The following is a 22,309-nucleotide window of genomic DNA, read 5'->3' as shown; positions in this document are numbered from 1 at the left end:
TAATAAAATTGTTTTCCGGTGGTTGCTTTTCTTTTTCTTTTCTTCTTTTTTTTTTATTATTAAGTTGTATGAGTTCTTTATATAATTTGGATATTAACTATTTATCAGATATTTGATTTGCAAATATTTTCTCCCTCCCGTAGGTTGCCTTTTGTCTATTTAATTTTAGACAACATCCTCAAATGTAATGTTTAAATGGTTTGTCTCCCAGAAAAACCTGCTGCCCTCATTGCAAACTCTGGACTTCAGAGGTAGGCAACTATTAGTTCAGAATAGACCCATATCAATTCGCTGGCTTGAATTCCTGCTTCCAGCCTCCAAGGATATGAAACTTTCCTTAAGCTATATTCAGGCTACAACTTGTCAAACGCTAGAAGAGAAAAATACTGGGTGATGCTTCTTGCGTACATAGTGAATTTGGTTATATGTCCCAGCTGCTCTGTTAGGGCCATAGGGTTTCTCAACTCTCTGAGAACAGTCAAATGCGGGAGTGGGAAGTTTTTAAATTTGGGAGAGAGCCTCCCTCCCAATACACACACACGCACACACATGCACTCACGCACGCACGCACACACGCACGCACATGGTTTCTATCTCTCTGGCTTGAATTTTCAGGGAAGGTTAACATGCCTGACGGGAGGATATCCCAGCTATTAGGAAACAGCAGTGAAATGGGGTGGGGGTGAGGGCGCCCTAGAGAGTTTCCTGTCAATGAGAATGATTTTGGCTTCACCTAAAAGAAAATTCCAACTTAAAATGTCTCAAACAGTTAAGAAAATTTATTATTTCACATTTGAGGAGGCTGAAGATAAGCTGTTCCCAGACAGGGTGGGCCAAACCAGAGCATCAGCAAGGTAATCAAGGACAGTTTCTCACTGTCATCACTGCCACTCCCTTCTGCCATCCTCACAATGTTGGCTTAGATCCTTGGCTTTGTCCCTTATGAATGCAATATGATGCTGTACTTCCAAGAATCACATCTTCAAATTACAACACGCAGTGTCCCAAAGCAGAGGCAGGGAGTGGTGTGTGGGGAAAAGCATGCAACTTCCTGGTATACTTTTTGAAGAGCCCAGGAATCTTCCCGGAGGCTGCCTCCGCTGACTTGCCTCTCACCTTCCATCAGCCAGTGTCATATTTCTGTTTCTGAATCAGTCACTGGCAAGGAGAATACCAGTACCTTGATTGAAATGGATCCCCTGATGGCTTATAGTGAGACCATGGCCGTCAAAATGATTCCATTAGCAAGGAAGAAATAAGGGAACAGCAGCCAATGTCTGGGCAGGGGCCAATGAGCAAATTCAAGAGACAACCTAGGAAGTTAATTATAAATGATCTTCTTTCCTGTATCTCCTGTCTGTTACTCCTGGACCTTGAATGATGTCTTGACAACCTGGCTTCATTTTGCTGTGGGCCTTATAGGAAAGGTCTGTGGTCACACCTGAGCCAGGTGGTAAGGGGGAGAACAGCATGACCTGGAGCCAGTAATATCCCGGCAGTCGTACTTTCCCACAAAGGAAAGAAGGATCTGGGACCGGGAGTTGGGGCTATGAGATACATCTGCCCTTCCCCAAACGGGGATTTTCTCCTCCATTGTTCTTCTAAGAGGATTCATTAATTCAGTAAACAAATTTTACATGAGCCTCTAGCATGTAGTCAGGTATTATTCTAGGTACTGAAGATACATCAGTGAACAAACGAGACAAAAATTCATGCCCACGGTGCTTACATCTTAGTTGAGTTGGTGGGAAAAGAAACACTAAAAATCAAAATAAATAAGTAAGTCATTTAGTACAGAAAGGGTCATAGCCCTATGGAAAAAATAAGCAGGGAAGAGAGTAGAGAGAGCTAAGAGTTAGCAACTTTAAACAAGGTGGTCAGCAATAACCTCCATGAGAAGTAACATTTGAGAAAAGACTTGAGAGGAGTGAGGGAGTGAGTCATGCAAGTGTATTTGCAGGAGGAGCATTCCAGAGAGAAGGAACAAATGCAGAGACCCTGTGGTGTGATGAAGCTGGTGTGTCCCAGTGACAGGAAGGATGCCAGTGAGGCCGGGGTGGGGTGAGTGAGCAGGCTAGGGTAAGAGATGAAGTCAGATGGGAAACTGAGGGGTGGGAACTCGGGGGTCAGAGGAGGGACACTGGTTTAGACTCAGAGAGAGATGAGGGGTCAATGGAAAGTTTTAGCATAGTAAAACCTTTTTTTGACTTACCTTGTTTTGGAGAATAGATATAAGGAGGAAGAATTAAAAGCAGGGGGAGCAGCTAGAGGGGGGCTACTGTGGTCAACAGCTGTACGATGACTGCTATTGGGATCAAGGTGGTAGCAAAAAGCGTGAAAGAGGATGGCTTCTGGATGGACATTTATCAGTAGCAAAGGAGCCAGAGACAAGGCGAATGTGCCACTTGAAAGAGGAGTCAGAGATAACTGCAGAGTGTGGAGTATTCTTTTATTAAGACAGAAAACAAGGTTTATGCTTTCTTGATGAAGATTAGTCAGTACTTAGCAGCACAGTGCTACCTGTAAAGTGTCAAAAACGGGTTAAATATAGATCAAAAGTATTCCATAATTTTTAAGAGCCATGTTTCTGTAGTGATTGAGTCCTCTCGTGCAAAATGGGGCAGGGCTCTGCCTTCTAATCCTGGCTCTGTTAGTGTCTAGCTTTGTTACCTTGGGCAAGTCATATCATCTTTGTGGATCTCATTCTGTTTTATTTGTAAAAGTAAAATGGCTTTACCAGATTGTCTGAGGTCAATTTCAGACTCAACGTTCTATAATTCTTTGTGTCTACCATCTGAGGAGGCAAATGGCTCACTCTTATTACGTAATTGAGAATGATTGTAAAAATGTCATACAAAAGATTGTCAAATGGCTTTCTGTCAAAATGAGTTTGGGAACCATTTTATTTCAGAAACAAAAGCAGGATTATTTTAAAGCATTACCAGTCCATAAATTGTAGACATTTCTAAAGGTCTAAGTATTGAGCCACAGAAATAAGTTTTTACAAATAAGATACATCAATAAGACATTTTTGTAAGTTTGAATGAATTACAGTTTTTGCTTCCCCCAAGAAAAGATTCTCCTCTTGGTCTTTTTAGCCTAATTGTAAACCAGCAAGAAGAGATGTCATTTAAAATCAAGGGCATTAGTTTTTTCTTAGTACGTCTGAGTAAGAGACAAAAAAAAAAGTCACACCAAATAAGTAGATCATTGGCAGATTCCCCAATTTGAATCATCCACTTACTTAGTTCTATAATATTCACTTTTTAAAAAATCAATCAAAGATTTAAATTTTCTGAGCACAAAGGATGTATCCTATGGTGAAAGTCAGCCCTCACTGAGTAATTTCTAAATAGTAGAATTTTTATCCTCCTGCTCAAATAATTTAATTACTTATTTTCCAAGGAAGTATTTTTTTTTTTTTTTTTTTTTTTTTTTTTTTTTTTTAAGATTTTATTTTTTCCTTTTTCTCCCCAAAGCCCCCCGGTACATAGTTGTATATTCTTCGTTGTGGGTCCTTCTAGTTGTGGTATGTGGGACGCTGCCTCAACGTGGTTTGATGAGCAGTGTCATGTCCGCGCCCAGGATTCGAACCAACGAAACACTGGGCCGCCTGCAGCGGAGCGCGCGAACTTAACCACTCAGCCACGGGGCCAGCCCCCCAAGGAAGTATTTTTTATAAATTATTCTTATAGGTTGGCTGTTTAAGTGCCATTAAGTCTTCCATTCACTCAATATACGTGTAATGGGCCTACTGTATGCCGGGCACTATTTTACGTTTTGGGGACAGAACTACAGACAAATTCCCTAGGCCTGTGGAACTTGGATTATAGTCTATTTCATGTTCACTTTCCATGTGTCAAATAGACTAACTTAGAAGAAACTAGAGCATGATATCTTCTAAGGGTGTTTAGAAATGTAATTCTTAAACAAATATTGCTGCCCCATATGTTTAAGTCTAATTATTAAGCACCACTTGTCATTTTTCATTCTTTAACTATTAGTAGCCTTGCCTGGCACTGCTAAGTAAGCTGGAATTTTCAATTAACTTTTCATAGACAAAGGCAAAGGCTTTTTCAGCTAGGCTAATGGACCTTACTTCTGCATTTCAATAAACAGAGGTACCATAATTTGGAGTAATGAAATTAGATTGGGAATCAAAGCTAAAGCTCTGGCCCTGTCATGTACTCTGGACTCAAGCAAGTTGTTTAACTTGTCTGAGCTGAGGCCTCATATGTAAAATGCAGCCTATGAATGGGCGGCTCTCAAGATTTTCTTAAGGCTCTAGTGAAATGGTGCATCCTATCCTTCTAAACCTTAAAAGAGTAACCTATTGGGGCTGGCCCCGTGGCGGAGTGGTTAAGTTCGCATGCTCCGCTGCAGGCGGCCCAGTGTTTCATTGGTTCGAGTCCTGGGCGCAGACATGGCACTGCTCATCAAACCACGCTGAGGCAGCATCCCACATGCCACAATTAGAAGGACCCACAACGAAGAATATACAACTGTGTACTGGGGGTCTTTGGGGAGAAAAAAGGAAAAATTAAAATCTTTAAAAAAAAAAAAGAGTAACCTATCATGCTAAAGTCTAAAACACTAATTCTTAGTTTTAAAAATAGCAACCAAGTTTGTTGTAGACCTATAACATAACACATACACATTAAAGAGAATAAAAAGATAAATAGCTTTTAATTAACTTGAAAATGTTAATCATCACATCAGTTCATTCATCAAATGTATCAGGTGAGGAAAATTCTAAAAATGTATTAATTCATTTCTATTTTTTTTAACTTGGTACTGACAAATCAAAATAGCACACTCAAATCGGAGCATGACACGGGGGCCAGCATGGTGGCATAGTAGTAAAGTTCCCATGCTCCACTTTAGTGGCCCAGGTTTCTTGGGTTTGGATCCTGGGCACTGACCTACATGCTGCTCATCAAACCATGCTGTGGTGGTGTCCCATATACAAAATGGAGGAAGATTGGTACAGATGTTAGCTCAGCAACAATCTTCCTCAAGCGAAAAGAAGATTGGCAACAGATGTTAGCCCAGGCCAATCTTCTTCACCTGAAAAAGAAACAAAAACAGAGCAAAACAGAAAATAAAATGTGTTTACCTCTATCTAAACAGAGGATGAGCAAGGATGATTCATTTTAAAATGAGAATTTTATGCATCTCAAACAGCAAAAATGACTTACGAACACATTTTTCTCATTTCTAGTGTTATATCACCCTTCAGAGATGTACTAAAGGTGTTCCACAGGTGCTCTTGATTAACTCATCAGGATTTCTCAGCGTCAATGAGATAATAAAATAAGGTACCCACTGAGAGATTTTAGAGTCTCACCAGAGAATGGAAAATGAACAGCACTAACCAAAAGACTATTCCTACAGATAAATTAAAATGATCTTTTAACCTTCCACAATCAATTTAAAGACTCCAATGGGCAGCATATAACTCATGGCAATGCCCAGTGTGGAATGAAGCATAGGTTATATGCTAAGTGCATATCACTCATTTCAGGCAGAAGAAGCCATCATTTTTAGCCAAAATTATCCTCATATTTTGCACTCTATGTCCCCAAGAACGTCCTAGTTCTAATGCCTTGCTAAGGAAATGTTTTATCTTAAAATATATACTTTAAATATTTGCAGGGAAGCATTTTATCTTTACTTATTTAGAATTCCTCACAATGGTAGAAGACCTCAAGATGACATCACAGAAACTGAAGCTTGAAAGAAGGAAAAAATATCTAAATATGATGGAGCACAATATTAACTAGCATTTATTACAAAAGATTTTTTGTACCTGGTCGTGTGATCCACATTAGAAAATAATTTATTAACTTCCCATTTTTGCTTGATGAAGTACTGGACATAGCCTTTATGGATCCAGGAACTGCAACAGGAAATAAACTAATATAGATCAACCTTTAGGTGACACTCAGAAATTGAATGAAGGAAAAACAAAAACAGATACAAATATCATAAATGGTTGTTTTACTTTATATCACCATTTAAATAAATTAATCAAGTGGTAACAATCTCATATGTAAGGCAGTGCATTTGGGAAAGTTTCAGCTCATAAATTGGTATGTGATGTATGTCTCACATAAACACCTCTAAAGCTGTTGCTTTCTTCCGTGCAAAAGCAATTGAATATTCAATGGAAATAGTTCAATAGCTTTGCTGCCCTTGATGCACCACTTGTCTCACGCAGCTTCCCACCAATTCTGAGTCAGAAAGAGAGCAAAATTAGAACTAAACTGTTATGCCATTGATAAAATAATAAGGAGGAACCAAAAAATTACGTTGAAAGAACAAAAGCACGAGCAACCCAGTACTGAAGACATTCATCTCCACCACACATAAACCCAGTGTAATACTTCAGAGAGTAAATGCCGACAAGGGAAGCGAAGTAAAAATAGTTGTCAGACCGCAGCACAACAATCTCATGCACATAAGGGGAGGGGGTAATTACTTTAAGAAATTCTTAATACTAGATTTAATAATATAGCCTTCTTAAAACTTCTTTCCTAAATAAACCTTAAACTAATATTTACTTTGCTTATTTCTTCAAAGGTCAAATAGAAGATAATCAGATAACACGTCCTAATGCACAAAAGTAGATGAAGTTGTTAATTCACCGTAGTGGATGCTGAGGAATGCAGCATAGATCCCCCAATGGGACCAATGCGCTAGGCTAGTTCCCCCAGCAGCAGAAGTGTTGCCTGACTCACAGCCAAGACTCTCTCTAATACTGTTGCTTTCTGCCTCCCCACTGACTGATGAGGAATGAAAGGGTACAAAGGCTGAGCCCCTTTGCCTCAACCTGGGGAATCTCTGAAGTGGAACACCAGCTCCAAAGCTCCCCCAGGGCTCAGCTAAGTCCTCTTTGTAAACCATTGCAGTTCACCTTCTCCCTCCGCCCAATCCTGCTTCCTTAACTCTCTCGGGTGTTCTTAAGAGCTCTACTCAATAAACCACATACACTCAAATGTCAGAGTTTTAGAGTTTGTCTCCTAAGGAACCTGACCTTGGCATTGGTCTCTTCCCTAATTAATTATATTTTGAAATTGCATGCACTATAAAAGCAAATTGGAAACACTCTGCATTTTATCATTACTTTACCATCATTTTATTAAAATATTTTGCTTATTTGTCTCAAAAACTCTTATAGTGCCTCCCTTTGTTTCCTGTCCCATATTCTTGATCAAATTCTGATCACATCAAGAATACAGGACACGGGACTTTTCCTTTTCTAGATGCATGATTTAACAAGGACTGAAAAATTGAAAGGTCATTGAATCCAGTTTTAGTTATAATTTTTAAAAGCCAGTAGACTATGAACATTCTATTCAGTCCTCCAAATTAGCATTAGTCATCCCTAGTGGAGACATCCCTATATGACAGTTCATTCAGATTTATATTCCCAGACATGGGCTACTATGAAAAGTAAGTTTAAAAGGAATAAACTAGAAATTATATCAGGAAAACCACCAAATTTCTATTAGGCACAATGCATATTTTTTAAAAAAACAACTTAAATATACTAATAATTACCCATTATTTACTAATGCTTGCTATCTACTGTATACCACACTAGATACTTTTCATATCTTGTCCCTAAACCTCACAAAATACTACAAGATAAATATTATCAGTATTACACAAGGAGAGAGAAAAGAGGTTGATGATTATTAGTAACTAGGCCAAGACTATATGTTGAGTTAGTGGTAGTTTTGAAGCCCATTCACCAAAAGGTAACAAGGGAATGCCTGTAGTTGTACAATGCCAAGTTTATTTAGCTTAGTGTAGCAAGGGAGAACACTCCACAGGCAAGCCTTAGGAGTTTCTTAATCTGAGAAAGTTACGACAGGCTTTTATAGGGTCTTGGGGCTTGGTCTGAGTGGTTTTAAGATGGGTTGTGGAAAACAGAGTATCAGTTAAGATTGGTAGATTGAGAGAAGCAGAGGGTATATGCTGGTTGGTTATGGGCTCTTCGAAGAGACATTTTAACCAAGGGGAAATGTTTCTTGTCGTTTCCCTTGGTCCATGAGTCTATTATTATCTATGAGTTAGGACTCTTAAGAGGGCCCATCAAGTAGTTTCTCAATTGACTTGAACCTCATTGCCATGATCTGAAAGCCTCCACGCATTTGGACATGAGCCGTTTTACCTATTCAACTCTATCATGCTACCTTAAGCCAGGGCAAAAATTCTAGAACAGGGATGGATTAAAATGTTTTCTTTTACATTTAAAATTTCATCTAGAGTAATTTACAATGTCTGTTGATATGAGGCTCACCGTCAGCTTTCTCTTCACAGATAACAATGTCCTCTTATTTTTCCATTTTTTTCTTCTTCAGTATGCTATGTTATTGGTCACAGATCTACCGGCCAGCATTAAAAAAAAAGTGAATTTGGGAGTAGAGAGCAGAAAATTTTATTGTACTATGGAAGGACTTAAAAACAAGGATAAGGAGTTGATTTTTCATATCATATGTAATAGGGAATCATTGAAAGCTTTTAAGATGGAAAATGATATGAAAATATTAGAGGAATGAATTTGGGAAACTATGCAAAAAGTAATGAAGATCTCAAATCAGTAAATGAGGCAAAGATACTGCAATAGATTTTAAGAATGGCAGATGGTACAGAGTTCTGATATAAATTTTATTTGAGCAATAGTTTAAAATGGTTCTAATGTCTTAAATCTAACTGACTGAATGGTTAGCTCTTTCCTAAAGAGGAAAATCAAATTGATCTGCATTAGACCAACTGATTTTGAAGTATGTATGCACTGACAGATCTGCCCTTCTCAGTTTCTCCTAGACCTTGTAAAGCAGAACATGAGTGATTTTGTGTGCTCATTATGACATTACATAGTTTTGATGTACTGTGTAAGTGTGAGTCATTTATCTCCACAATTCATCGTTACAGCCACTGCAGAAACATGGACCTAGTAATGTAAAGACACTGCTTCCAGGTCTAGAGTTGAATCTGTTGACATGGCTTGAGAATGACTGTTTTCAAACATATCAAGTTGTTATGCTAAAGTTTCAAGATGACCTATTTGGGAGTTGTTCTGGTTACCTCTTGCTGCCAACAAACTTCCCTACAAGTTAGTGGCTAAAACAGCAACTACTATAATATATCTTGTGATTTTGGGGTTAGACATTCAGGCAGGGCTCAGCTGGGCAATTCTTCTGCTCTACATGGAAATGATTAGGATCACTAGGTGGTATTCAGCTAGGGGCTGAGCTGAACTGGAGGGTCTGGGACTGCTTCTCTCACGTCTTCTTCCTTGGTGGGTATTGCTAGAAGCCTGGGCTCGGCTGGATTTCTCTTCCTTTCTTTTTTCCTCTAGTCTCAGGACCTCATCATATGATCTCTCTAGCAAGGTATTTGGACTACTTTTATGGAAGCTAAGGGTTACAGAGACCAAAGTGGAACCCACCCATACTCTTAAAAGCTAAGCCTAAAACTGGCATAGTTTCACTTGTGCCAAACTCAATTGGTCAATGTTGTCATAGGCTAGCTCAAATTAAAGATGAGGCACAAGAGACCCCAACTTTTGGTGGGAAGTGTGCCAAAGCATTTGTGGTCATATTTAGTTTGCTGTAGAAGAGTGAGAAGTTAGGTGATGTCTCCTCCCACTGCTTCTCACAAGCTGGCAGGACCTCATCCTGCACAAGCAGAATCTGCTCACCACCTTCTGAGCACATTGACCCTAAAGGAACTAGTGATACTCAAAAGGCTGTACTCACTGAGCATCACCATCCTGCTGCCCTCTGGTATCTTTTGCTGAAAATATATTTTTTGACCTTATTATAGAAAAACGTAGCTTGTAAACAATTTGGAGTGCTTATATATGCCAATTCTCCAAACAACCAAGTCGTTATAACATAGACAGTTGGAACTAGTGGAAAGGTCTGGGAGACTCATATATACTTGAATAGTACATGAACTCTGCTTTTAATTTTTATAGATCAGATAAGCAATATATATTTTAGGAAAACTTCTTAAATTTTATTTAGATAACATATACCAACCTCAATTTTGAAAATCAATTAGATTCTTGAATGAGATTTATTTTTTTAAAAAAAGCAATATTTTTTCTATTGAATATTATTTACTTAAAGATATTTCCAAATCCAGAATCTCATTGTTGACCAATGTGCACATTTAAACAAAATAATAAAGTGACTAATTGAATTAACAGGTAAATACCATGTGTTCTTATTTTCAATCAACAATTTATTAACAAGGACATCAATAAAATGACCAACATCTTCAAAACCATAAATTGAGTTGCTAATTTGTAAACATGTCACAAAGTTAAATTGTCATTTATAGCCTGTATAATTGAAATTGAATTGCGGCCAGAATTTTTTTAAAGACTGCCACACGCTTTCATTTTAATAAACCTATGTTTTTATGAATCATCTATATTAATTGGACATAAAAATGCCACAGATTAAAATATTCAGTCTGCTTAGAGTTGAAATATTTTCCTATTTTCATAATTATCATAGATCTACATACATGTTTGTAATACTGTATGCTTCCTACCTTATCTGTGGTAAAATACTCTTCTCTCCTGTATACAGCCTATAGTTACTCAATTTTCAGAAAAAGATTATGAGAGAAACATTTTAAACAACTTTTTTCAAGTATAGATATTTGTATGAGATGTTTAGAATAAATTCCGTATACAGATTATCTTCTCACATTTTATTTACGGATTGGAATCTCTTTCAATTCATTTATCCTCTGTCATAGATGTTGTAAAAAAAAAAAGATGTAGGTTTCTGATAAATGATCACACAAGTTCACCATTGAGTTTTACTGCAATCTTTGGGTAGATGTGCTCAAAAATGTATTTGTATATCTTTTACCTGTTAGATATGAAACAACTTTGCATCTACCACTATTTCTTAAAATGAATATATAGAATTTTAATATTAGTATTGAGTGAGATTTATATAGCCCTGTAATTCATTTGATTAACATTAACAGAGCCACTACTCTTGTCAGACTCTTCTGGGCACATAATGATGAATGAGAGTGACTTAACCCCCATTGTCCTGAAGCTTACATTGTATTAGAGGGAGCAGACAATCAAATAGTAAATAAAATAAATAAATGTATTATGAGATAGTAATTAGAGTCATAAAAATTTAATTGAGAGACAAAGAGAGAGAATGATGGGTAGAGCAGGCAGGGATACTCCTGTAGATCATATGGTCAGTCGAGTCCTTTCTATGGAGGGGACATTTGACAGGTGCCAAATAAACAGAGTGGACCATGCATGACCCTGCCCTCCCCCATCATTCTGTCTCTTCTTCCCTGACTAAATTCTTTTATGGCACTGATTAATACTATATATATATATAACTATATATTATATATATTAACCATATATATAACTATTTTATTGTTCACTCCCTTGAAGAGAATGTGAACTTAAGAACTGAAAGATGGCAGAGGCTAAGTAAATCTTGTTCATCCTTATATCCCTAGAGGCAGTGTTATAAATATATCTAGCTTTACAGATAAGGCAGCAAAGGCCCTTTAATGATCAAGTGTCTTAACCAAAATCATACAACCTAGTATATAGGATGGGGAGGTAGAAAGAAGAAAATGAACATATGCTGAGTGATAATATGTGCCAAACATCATGGTAAGTACTTTATGTATATTATCTAATCCTTAAAACAACTGTGGTAGGCTGAATATTGGCCCCCAAATTATCCACATCTTAATCTTTAGAACTTGTAAATGACACCTTATAACAAAAAGAGACTTTGCAGCTATGATCTAGCTTAAGGATCTTGAGATGAAGATCCATCCTGGCTTATTCAGGTGGGCCCATGTAATCACAGGGGTTCTTATAATAGGGAGGCAGGAGATCAGGGACGAAGCAGATACAATTTGGAAACAAGAGGTTGAAGTGATGTGAGGAAGAAGTATGAGCTAGGGAGTGCGGGTGGCCCCTAGAAGCTAAAAAAGACAAAGAAATGGATAATCCCCTCATGCCTCTAGAAGGAACTGGCCCTAAAATGGATAACCCCCTCATACCTCTAGAAGAAACGGGCCCTATCAACACCTTGACGGTAGTCCAGTGAAACTGACGAGACTTCTGGCCTCCAGAACTGTAAGAGAATAAATTGGTGTTGTTTTAAGCCACGAAGTTTGTGGTAATTTGTTACAGCACCAATGGGAAGTTAATACAGCAGCCCAGCTGAAGAATTCAGGTAAAAGTTAGGTAACTTGTTCAATATCACGACATCTCTGTAACAGAAAGTTAAATGTTCTTTTCCTATGCTCTCAGCCAGTGCTTCAAGGCTTACAATCATAGGCAAAAATTGCTCCCATATTTTAAATAGAGTGTCAAGTAGTTACAAGTAACTCTTACTTTACTTCTAAAAGCTGGCAGGGCAAGTTTTTGTTTTTGTTTTTGTTCTTTTGTTGTTTTTGTTTTTGGTGGGGAAATATTTATTCATTACAGGTTTTCACAAACTTGTCATCAAATGCAGTTCTTCCATATCAGAGACCACCTGCACCAGTGGCCTAGTAACCCTTTATTAATAGACGTCCAACAGTATTCTTCAATCCAGAAATGCTCCGCTTCCATCTCGGCAAAACGGACCTAACGCTTCCAACAAGATAATCCTAAAATGATAGTGCAGCTGTAACAGTGCCTACTGGGGTATAAAAGCATTCCAAAGCCTACTGCTTTAGTCTTGGAATGTCGGAATATCAATATTAGTGGGATGGAATAGCTGGAAATACCATGTGGATAACAGTTAAGGGGCAGCTTAGCTGTTATCACAGCAAAGACATCCCTTCCCTCACAAGATGGCCCACCAGTGTTGTCAGCCTCCCAGGTCTTAGGTCCTAAACAGGTGAGGCTTATGTGTGGCATGAGAAGAAGAGCAGAGTGAGCCTAGCCAGGGCACAAGGAAGCTGACTGCCCAGAGCCAACTTGTGCTCCTCCACTGTTTGCCACAGCCTAATTCGCCCCCTCCATCCCCACAGTTTGTTGTTAGGGACCCCAGTGCCCAAGACAAAAGACCCTCCCACCAAGGAGAGGCCAGCAAGCAGATACACAGCACCCATTTCTCCCTTCCAGAGGTAAGCGAGGCCAGTGACCAGCGTCCGCGTGGTTTATATTTGGTGTGATATCCTCAAATCAAATCCCTTATCTAAGATGGACTTGCCTCTCCTCTGAGCCTTCCTTGTTGCTCTGATAAAATAGGAGGAGCCGTTCTGAATGTTTCCTCCTGTTCACTTAACATAGGTCACACTCACACCCATTCAACCTAGATAAGGTCTAGACGAGTTTATGGGAATAGGGAATTCATCTGGAATGTTGAGCTGTGAGCTCAGAAGAGAGTACTGGGACATGGAGGCTCTTTCCCTTCCAAGGCAAGGTGATCTAAGAAAAGCATACAGAGACTGGCAGTACCTTTAAGAGAGGTAGACTGCATCTCACACCGTGGTTGAATGCTTATGAGCCACAGAACCTCATAGTCTCATGTTGCATCTTCTCTTGGAGTAGAGCACAAGACAGTGCTTAACTGAGTCCCTGCAGGGTAGAGGCATTCATGTACATGAAGGCTTAGACCTGTTTACTGCCTGGAGTCTTCTGTGATTGGGAGTATAGCTAGAACAGTCCACTACTACAGAGAGACCTGAGAGGGTGAAGGGCTTGCACTCCTACCATTGGAAATGGCAAGGATTCATGGGCCAATAGACGCAGAGTAGAGTAGCCCAGCTTAAGTCTTCTTGAATGTGCACCATGAAAGAGGGAAGCTTGCCCAGAAGAGAGTCCCCAGAGCCTAACACACATTACAGTCCAATGCATGGTGGGGATCTCCAGCATCCTCCGAAAAAATTCGCGTATATGCCCTAAGAGAGCAGCCATATATGAATGCTGTCATGCAAAACAACAAGGGCCAGACAACAGAAATAGGAGGGAACTCTTCCACAACTCACCCTTTCTCTCCTCAGTCCAAGAGGAAGCAGGAAAAGAAGGAAGAGAAAGAGGAGGGAAAGTGAAAGAAAAGTCAAAATGCCCTTTCTCACTAGAAGACTTTCAGCCACGGGCCAGTCTGGAGTTGTGGAGAAGAAAGAAGCTTTGGAGGAATTAGAGATTGGAGCTCTGATTTAGACTTGATTGAGCCTTTGAACAACTTACAGGGAATCATAATGATGGAAAAGGAATTAGAAACAACTTGGAAGTTATGAGATTTGCATAATGTGCAATCAGGGGCGGGAAGGTTGATCCAAAAGGAATGTTTAAGAGGAATAGTTGGTGAACAATAAAGGGGTTTCTGGAACACATTTCCATCAAATTTAGCTCACTCAATAAACCAGTTAACCTCATAAAATGTGGGATGGAGCAGCTGGGGCTTAAGACCAGACCTCCCATATTACCGTCAAGTTTTCTACACTTTACAGCAAACCAGGTCTCTAACATTCTTAGAAATCACCCTAATATTAGAATTTAGTCTCTCGTGTCTTTTGTTTCCAGGGAGTGTATCTTTATAATGCATTGTACAATGCACTGATTTTTAGTCATCCATCAATTCTCTTCCTGCCTTAACAAATCAAATTAACTGTAGACTTCCTTGGTTTTTCAATTTATTTTTTTAATTTCTGGTTTGCCTAATTGCCCATACTTTGTTCTTGCTCAGAAATTTTTCCATTTTTTCAAGTAATAGTCAAGTGGAAGAAAGACATGAGAAGATATGAAGTTATAAGATACACTCCCAGGAGCAAATTTAGCATATCTTTGATACTCTAGGAACAATATTTGTGTGGTCTTTAGGGCTTATGATTCAAATCAAAGGAGAGAAGGAGGAACACAGGAGATCATTACTTTGTCCAAATGGTTTCTTGAAAAATTCAAGGTATCTTGAATGTCAACCAATAAAGAAACTGTCAATTTAAATAATTCAATCTTGGTTACAGGAAATAGATGAAGAATAATAATGGGAAAGGAAAAACTTGTGTTCCATCATTAAATGGCCTGAGGACATTTAGAAAATAATTAAATAAAAGCATCTCCTAAAACTGAGACAAATTGAAACACTAAATATTAGTAAAGCCATTATACAAAATTGTCTTTGGAAGAGTGTAAGCTCTCTTCTTTGTCTTGTACTTCCTGGATATTGTTAAGAACCAGCATTTCTCAATTTCCCATTTCACACCTTCAAAAAAAAGAAGTTCAAGGCATTTAAACCAAAATATGTCATTTAAGGATAGAAACCTCTCTCTATTCTATTTAAACGGCATAAAAAAATATATATCTATATCCATTAAAAGTGTTTTGAGCCTATGTACGTATCATTACAGGACAATTTGCCCTGTTATAAAATACGCAGTTCAGTAACAGAGTCACAGATCGTCTATCTGGTGGGTGATGTGGATTAAGGCTGCCCCAGCTAGAGAAGCCCAAGGTGACCTGGCCTACATGCCAAACTATATGACTCAGTGGACTTTTTTTATGGTATGAATTAGGGCTGCCCCAGGGAGAGAAGCCCAGGGCATCCTCACCTACATGCCGATCTATATGGCCAGATTCGTATCTAAAGTTATATGACCGCACAATAACCAGACCCCATCTGCACTGAAATCATTTAATTACTTTTTACATCATCTTTTCTTTTTTTCCAGTAAAAATAAGTCACGTACCCAGGCCTTATAAAATTAGCCCTAACCCTCAACTCGGGGCAGCAGCAGGAGCTCTGACTACCCATGGGTCCTGTCCCCATGCAGCAGCAGCAGGAGCTCTGACTGCCCATGGGTCCTGTCCCCATGGGGCAGCAGCAGGAGCTCTGACTGCCCATGAGTCCTGTCCCCATGCAACAGAAGCAGCAGCTCTTCACTGCCCATGGGTCCTGTCCCCATGCTGTTCTGTACTATTCTCTAAATAAAAGAGCACCACTGCCAGACCTTGAGAGTCCAAGAAATCTTTCTTTCGACTCCTCGGCTCACCGACCCCACATCAGTGGGGATCTAGGGCTCCTCTTGATCACTCCCCTCATAGTTGAACTCAGTTGTCCAAGGTTTCTCAACTAATCAGTTACAGAAGTTGAATCAGTGACCATTTCTGCTCTCCTATCCAGTGCACCTGTTCTCTCTCAACGGCATTTGTAGTTTGTATCCTGGCTCCAAATAACACACATTCCTCTCCCTCACTGGCCCCCTCATGCCCTGCCCAGAATAGAAGACAAATTTTGAAATAAAATTTTATTTTTCTATTTCTTATTTTCAAAATCCCAAATCATGTTGCTTTAAGAAGTGCCTTTTATCCCCCATTTTTTGTCCCCTTATTTCTTCTACTCTAAGCCTTAATTCTTTAATTATTCCTGCATTTGAGCATGCTTGAGCAAGACACTGTGGCCTGGGAGCTGGGGGTCAGTTTTAGGAAAAATAGGTCAATCTTTAGGAAGATGAAACTGGAGAACTTAGACAGTTTGACTCATTTCCCAATCACTCAATGTGTTTACAAGGTTTTGTTGTATTTTATGTCAAATTAGGTGCTCATGCCAACATGAAAATAGGATAATTTTGATCAAGTGTCCATAATCATTTCTGACTTAGATAGGGGAGGCTAAATTGCTTTAATAATAGACTCAAAATGTAATGGCCAAAAAAAATAGGCATTTGTTCTTTCTATGCAATAGTCTAGGGCAGCACTTCCCAAAGCCTGAGAGCTATTAGAAAAGAATATTCTTCAGTCCCACTCAAGATCAACTGAATCAGAAACTCTGGTACTGAGGGCCAGCCATCTGTCTTTCAACAATCCTGCCAGGTGTTTCTGATGCACATTGAAGTTTGAAGGCTATGGGACAATTTTCCAACCCAGAGAGATGAGTGTGTATGCCCGTGAGAGAGGGTGTGCCTCTGCTCCACTTAGTCATTCAGAGACCCAAGCTGACGGTATCTCTGACATCCCCAACATGCCCATAGGAAAGGGGAAGAGCACAGAGCAGGATATGTAGGAAGTTTCATAAGACAGTTATAGTACTTGTCACATACCTTTTGAGGGAATTTCAGCACGTGGTCACAGCCAATTGCAAGGGAGGCTGAAAAATGTAGTTCAGCTGATTTATAAGATGCCCAGTGACTATAAAAGAAGGGAAAATGGATTTTTGTGGACAGCTGATAGTCTCTGCAACAATTATGTAATTATCTTTGGATGAGCAGGTTTTCTGGTGATGTATTTCATCTCTTTTTTCTTACACTCTTATTGATGTTGCTTTCAATGAAGTACTTTAATTCTGGTATTGTACAGAAATACTGCATCACGGAAGCAGAGGTAAGAGGGTAATTCAAGAAAGAGTAAACGGTTAACAGTGTCAGATGCTGCTGAGAAATCAAGGAAATGAGCACTAAAAATATCCCCTAGAATTGGCAAAATGAGGGCCATTAGGACCTTAGGAAGGCTTGTCCCGTAAATAACGGTACATAAGCTGTATTGGCTCAGAGTATGTTAGTAAATGCATAGGAACAGAGAAAATGCAGACAGCAGAATATAAATCATTTTTTTAAAAGATTCACTGTGGAGTAGAGGAAAGAGAGACTGTAAGTAAAGGACGATATGGGCTAGAGGCCGAGGAAGGATTCCATATTGATGGAAAAGATCTAGTTGAGAAGCTGTGGTTGAATATTCAGGAAAAGGAAGTTGCTAAAATTCCCAAGAAAGTATAATGAGGTCCAAACACACAGATGGGAGGAGTGACTCTAGATAGGAAAAGAAAAACTGCCTCTAATGTAACAGGAAAGAAGGAGACAAACAGGGAAAGAGGGGAGAATTGGACTAATCATTGGGGAAATTGACAAACGGTTTCTAGAGTAACACAGATGAATTGCTGAGCTGTATTAAAGATCAGCTTGAAGTTGCTTTGCACAAATCTGTATAAAATCATTGTAATAGCATGTTAATTTTACATCGAGTTGCTATGTTAATTTGGATGCTAATAAGCCCTAAAATTTACGTTTATTAGCTTCTCTGTTAATTTTTTTCTTTTTACAAACTTTTAAAAACGGCCCAAACTAGGAAAACTGATATATTTTATTTTTGCATATCCCTGCTTAATTAATCTGTGTTAGGAATTCCCTAGTCAGTAGGTTTATTACAAATATAGCACTTTATGAAATTCAGTAACTCTCTCAAGGTTTCAAAGTGAAGACTCATATGGGAGGTTTTAAAAAGTTGACATCATTTCTCTACATTTTATTGGAATTTTAGAAACTTCTGAAAAGAAACTCATCAAATGAACTAATGCTTCATGTTTATAAAAAGTAATTAAGAAAATGGAGTGCCTAATTCGACATTCAGTTTATGTGCCAAAAAATGAAAAAGAATAGGCATTTCTCAATCAGTAAACATATTATTTTTTAATGAAATCTCTAGGTGCCTGTAAATTGTGAAGTGTTCTGGATGTTTATGCAATGCCATGCTTTCACCCTTGTAGTCTGGCTGCTTTAGGCTTCTGAGTGTAGCATGCGCATTGCTAAAGCCCGCCATGTTGCTCTGAAAAGTTAAACTTCTCATGTCAGGCTCTCACACTTTGTACCACCCTACTTGCCCCAAGTACCAGATAACTGGGGATAATGCCTATGCTAATTATTCAAATGAGGCAATCATCAGGGAGCCTACAGAACCTAGCTAACTCCACCTTACTTGCCATTGGTACCCTACATAGTTGCCCCCTACAGCATCCCTAAGTGCAAGTCCCCTTGCAGCCCTGCATAGAAGACATCTCCCCTTAGTAGCTGTAAGTAACAAAAAAATTAGGCCTTTCATCTATGTGAGTGTCAGTGGGTTGTATCCCACCATCAAAAGAATTCTTAAAGTTTTGTAAAACAATTGGCACTGTGGCCATAACTGCTGACTCTTGGATAACTTCTTGGAAGACTGCTCTTGCTTTACTAATTCGTTCCAGACCACAGAGAGAGTGGCTTGGGATGGAATTTGAGCTTGTGCTTCAAATTCCGCTGCTGTATCTGCTGGTGGTTGCCATGTCTCTCAGAATATTCGAAACAGACAGTGCTAATTGGTTCAACTCTAAGGGCTGGATGCTAGCACAGGTCGGGCCCACCTTACACAGATAGGAGCAATTGGCCACTTGAGCTGCACTTTCCACGGCAGGGTATTGCAGTGGGCTTCCACTCACAGTCTGTTTGGCGGAGGCCTATTCCAGGGGCTTGTCACTTTTTTGACATTGAAGTTTCTTTATTATTATTTGGGGCAGAAGTCTGGTTTGTCTATGTTTCAGGCGAATCCTGTGCAGGCAGATGTTAGTTGGGCACCCCCGTGGTAAAGAAATGACACTTGGTTCTCCTGGTCAATATTGCTCAGGTGGGAATAGCAGTTACCTGTCTTCTTTGCTGCTGCATGCCTCATTGCTGTCTCCAAGGAACTTTATGCTCCCTAGACCCTCTGAGGCATCATGGACTGTACTCTTGGAGACCAGCTGCCCAATGTCTAATCCAAAGGGGGCTGGGGGGAGGGCAACAAGGAAACTAATATCTCATCCCAGCAAACCCCTTCAGAACACCTACCAGTTGCTCAAATAATGCAAGACCCCTAGCCAGTGTGCTTGAGCTTTAGTTAGTTCCCCATTACAACGTGAGAAGGGGCTGATATTTCTGACAATGGGGCTTATGCTCTCACAAGGAATGGCTGCTACAGCTCTCAAGTGCAAACACCAATCCTTTAGAGAGGCACTGGGAAGACTTGGAGCAAGAGCCAACTGCCTACAAGGCAGGCCTCTGGGCCCCTTCCCCTCCTTTCTTGTAACCACCTATAAAGTTTGCACTATGCGTTATCAAACAGAAACAGAAACTAAAACCACAGCCTTAGGTGGCTGGAAGCCCAAAACAAGGGGAAAATAATGAAATAAAAGGAAAAAATATAGATACGGGGGAGGAAATTAAAAATAAATAAATTTTATATATATACATTTGTAATTAAGTTCAAAGCTCCAAAATTTGACCCAATTGGAAATCAAAACTTTACTAAAAAATTTTTATAACAAAAAGTTAAAAAGGGTACTGGTTGCCTTCTGCACCTCTACAGCATAGGTTCAAAATTAACTTTAACAACTGCTAAAATGCACCAATGACAAAGCTTCATGGGCTTAATCATACTGGGTCTTGAATTACAGTTTTACCAGAGGAACCCACTAAATTTAAACATGGCATCCCTTTTAATTTCAGAAGAGTAACTAAACAGAAAATAGAAAAAAAAAGATATTCTTCATTTTAATAACTTTGCCTAAATTTCCCATAGTCATAATATCCATTGCCCTAAAATATTCCCTATTGGATGCAGATACTCTGAAACAATGAGTAATAACTTGAAACTAAATAGTCTTTTGCACTTACAAATTGGCTTGACAAAAAGGGACCCCCATCAACCTCCCAGTTAAAATAGTTAAGATGGCCCAATGTAAGTTAAAACAGGGCCTTCAAGAATTCAAACGTATTATATAAGATCTAATGAATAAAGGGATGATTATGCCCACTGCTCCTCCATTTAACAGGCAATTTTGCCTGTTCTTACACCTTCAAAAATTAAAGAAAAAAAGAATAGTGCCACATGGTGGATTACTACATCTTTAAGGCTGTGGTCCCATCCATTAACGTCCTCAAACCCAATACCCAATATTTTTGAAATTCCTGACCTCATCCACTCAACAGCCAGTAAATATTTTGATAGTAGAGATTTGGCTAACATGTTCTCGCTCCTTCCCTGCCCTCCACAGGAGGTCTTTCTGCTCCTTACCAGACTGCAGAGCCAATGACAATAAGGCCTGAAAACTAGACATGCACCTGTGCAAGCACATGGGGAGAGATTTGTTTGTGACAATGAAGAGTCTGGCAAAGGCTTCATCAGGGACTACGCTCTGAGTCACCACATCCTGATCCACATTGGAGAAAAGCTGTTTATTTGTGCAGCTAGTGGCTGGATGAAAATTCAACACAAAATCAAACTTGAGGAAACATTCTGAACGCAAACATGAAAATCAGTGAAAACAATATGTATGCAGTTTTGAAGGTTATAAGAAGACCTTTGAGAAACATCAGCAGCTGAAAATCCATCCGTGCCAGCAGAAAAATGAGTCACTCTTCAAGTGAAACCATGAAAGATATAGCAACACTTTGCTTCACTCGGCGGTCTGAAAGGACACCGGAAGGTCCACAAGGGCTACCAATGTCAAAAGGGATGTTCCATTGTGGCAAACATGTGAGAGAAACCCATAACAAAGGAAATAACATATGAAGTATGCCAGAAAGCATTCAAACGCAAAGGTGAAGGTAAGCAACATATGAAAACTCGTGCCCCAGTAACGGATGTGTGTCAAGGTCTGAGGGAAGACTATGGCGGAAGCTAACTAACTCACAACTGTGGTTCGTTTCCAGAACCATATTTTCTCCTTTCATGAAGAGAAGCACTCATTTATGTATGAACATGCTGGCTGTGGCAAAGGTTTGCAACAAAACACAGTCTTACAAGGCAGGTCATTGTGCATGATGCTGACAGGAAGACATGAAGACCAAAGTAAAAATATCTCGTGAAAAATCGAGTTTGGCCTCTCATCTCAGTGGATATATATCTCTTAATAGAAAACACCAACAAGGCTTATCTTTGCCTAAAAACAGAGAGGTACTAAATGCTATTGATCTCAATAGTTGCAATACATACTTTCAGCTAAATATCAGAACATATTGTTTAAAGGACTGCAAACCAACAAGCTCAGTTATTTTCTCTCAGAAGCACATTTATTCTTATGAAAATCACTGATTTAGAAAAAAAATTGACAGGCACTCCTGTTACCACCCACAGAGACTCCTTGACTATAGCTTTAGCAACCTCTTCTCATGCCTTTCGGATTCTCTGGACACCTATAACGGCCATAGGTTACCCTTGGCCTGCTAGTGTTAGAAACCTTGCCTCTGTGCTATGCAACATTAAAGCAAAAATTGCTGGCCACATACTGGCCCTTCCTAGAAATGGTGGCTCTCACAGGTCCCTGAGCCTGTGACCCTCTATACCCAGTGGCCCGTTATGCCTTGGGTCATAAATGCAGCACCCTTCAAACTCAGCACCTCTACTGAGCCTCCTTAATACAGGATGGAGCCAAACCTGGACCTTCTGGCATATTCCACCTGGAGGAGGGAGTGGTCTCTCCTGTCCTCAATCCCTTGCCAGATGCCAGGACCTATATAAGATCCTCCTTCTCCCAGACACCTTAGCTACCTGGGGAGTCCCTTGAGATCAACT

The 22,309-nt window shown here is 39.5% G+C and overlaps 1 pseudogene; it reads left to right on the top strand.

Annotated features, from left to right (window-relative positions):
• Positions 1–21,829, top strand: part of LOC106838011 (transcription factor IIIA pseudogene) — a 43,683-nt pseudogene extending 21,854 nt beyond the window's left edge.
• Positions 21,830–22,309: the final 480 nt, after the last annotated feature.

The sequence above is a fragment of the Equus asinus genome, chromosome 1 (assembly GCF_041296235.1).
Source record: "Equus asinus isolate D_3611 breed Donkey chromosome 1, EquAss-T2T_v2, whole genome shotgun sequence".
Lineage (NCBI taxonomy): Eukaryota > Metazoa > Chordata > Mammalia > Perissodactyla > Equidae > Equus > Equus asinus.
Note: the sequence above shows the minus strand (reverse complement) of the source record. Positions and strands in the feature narration are given on the sequence as shown.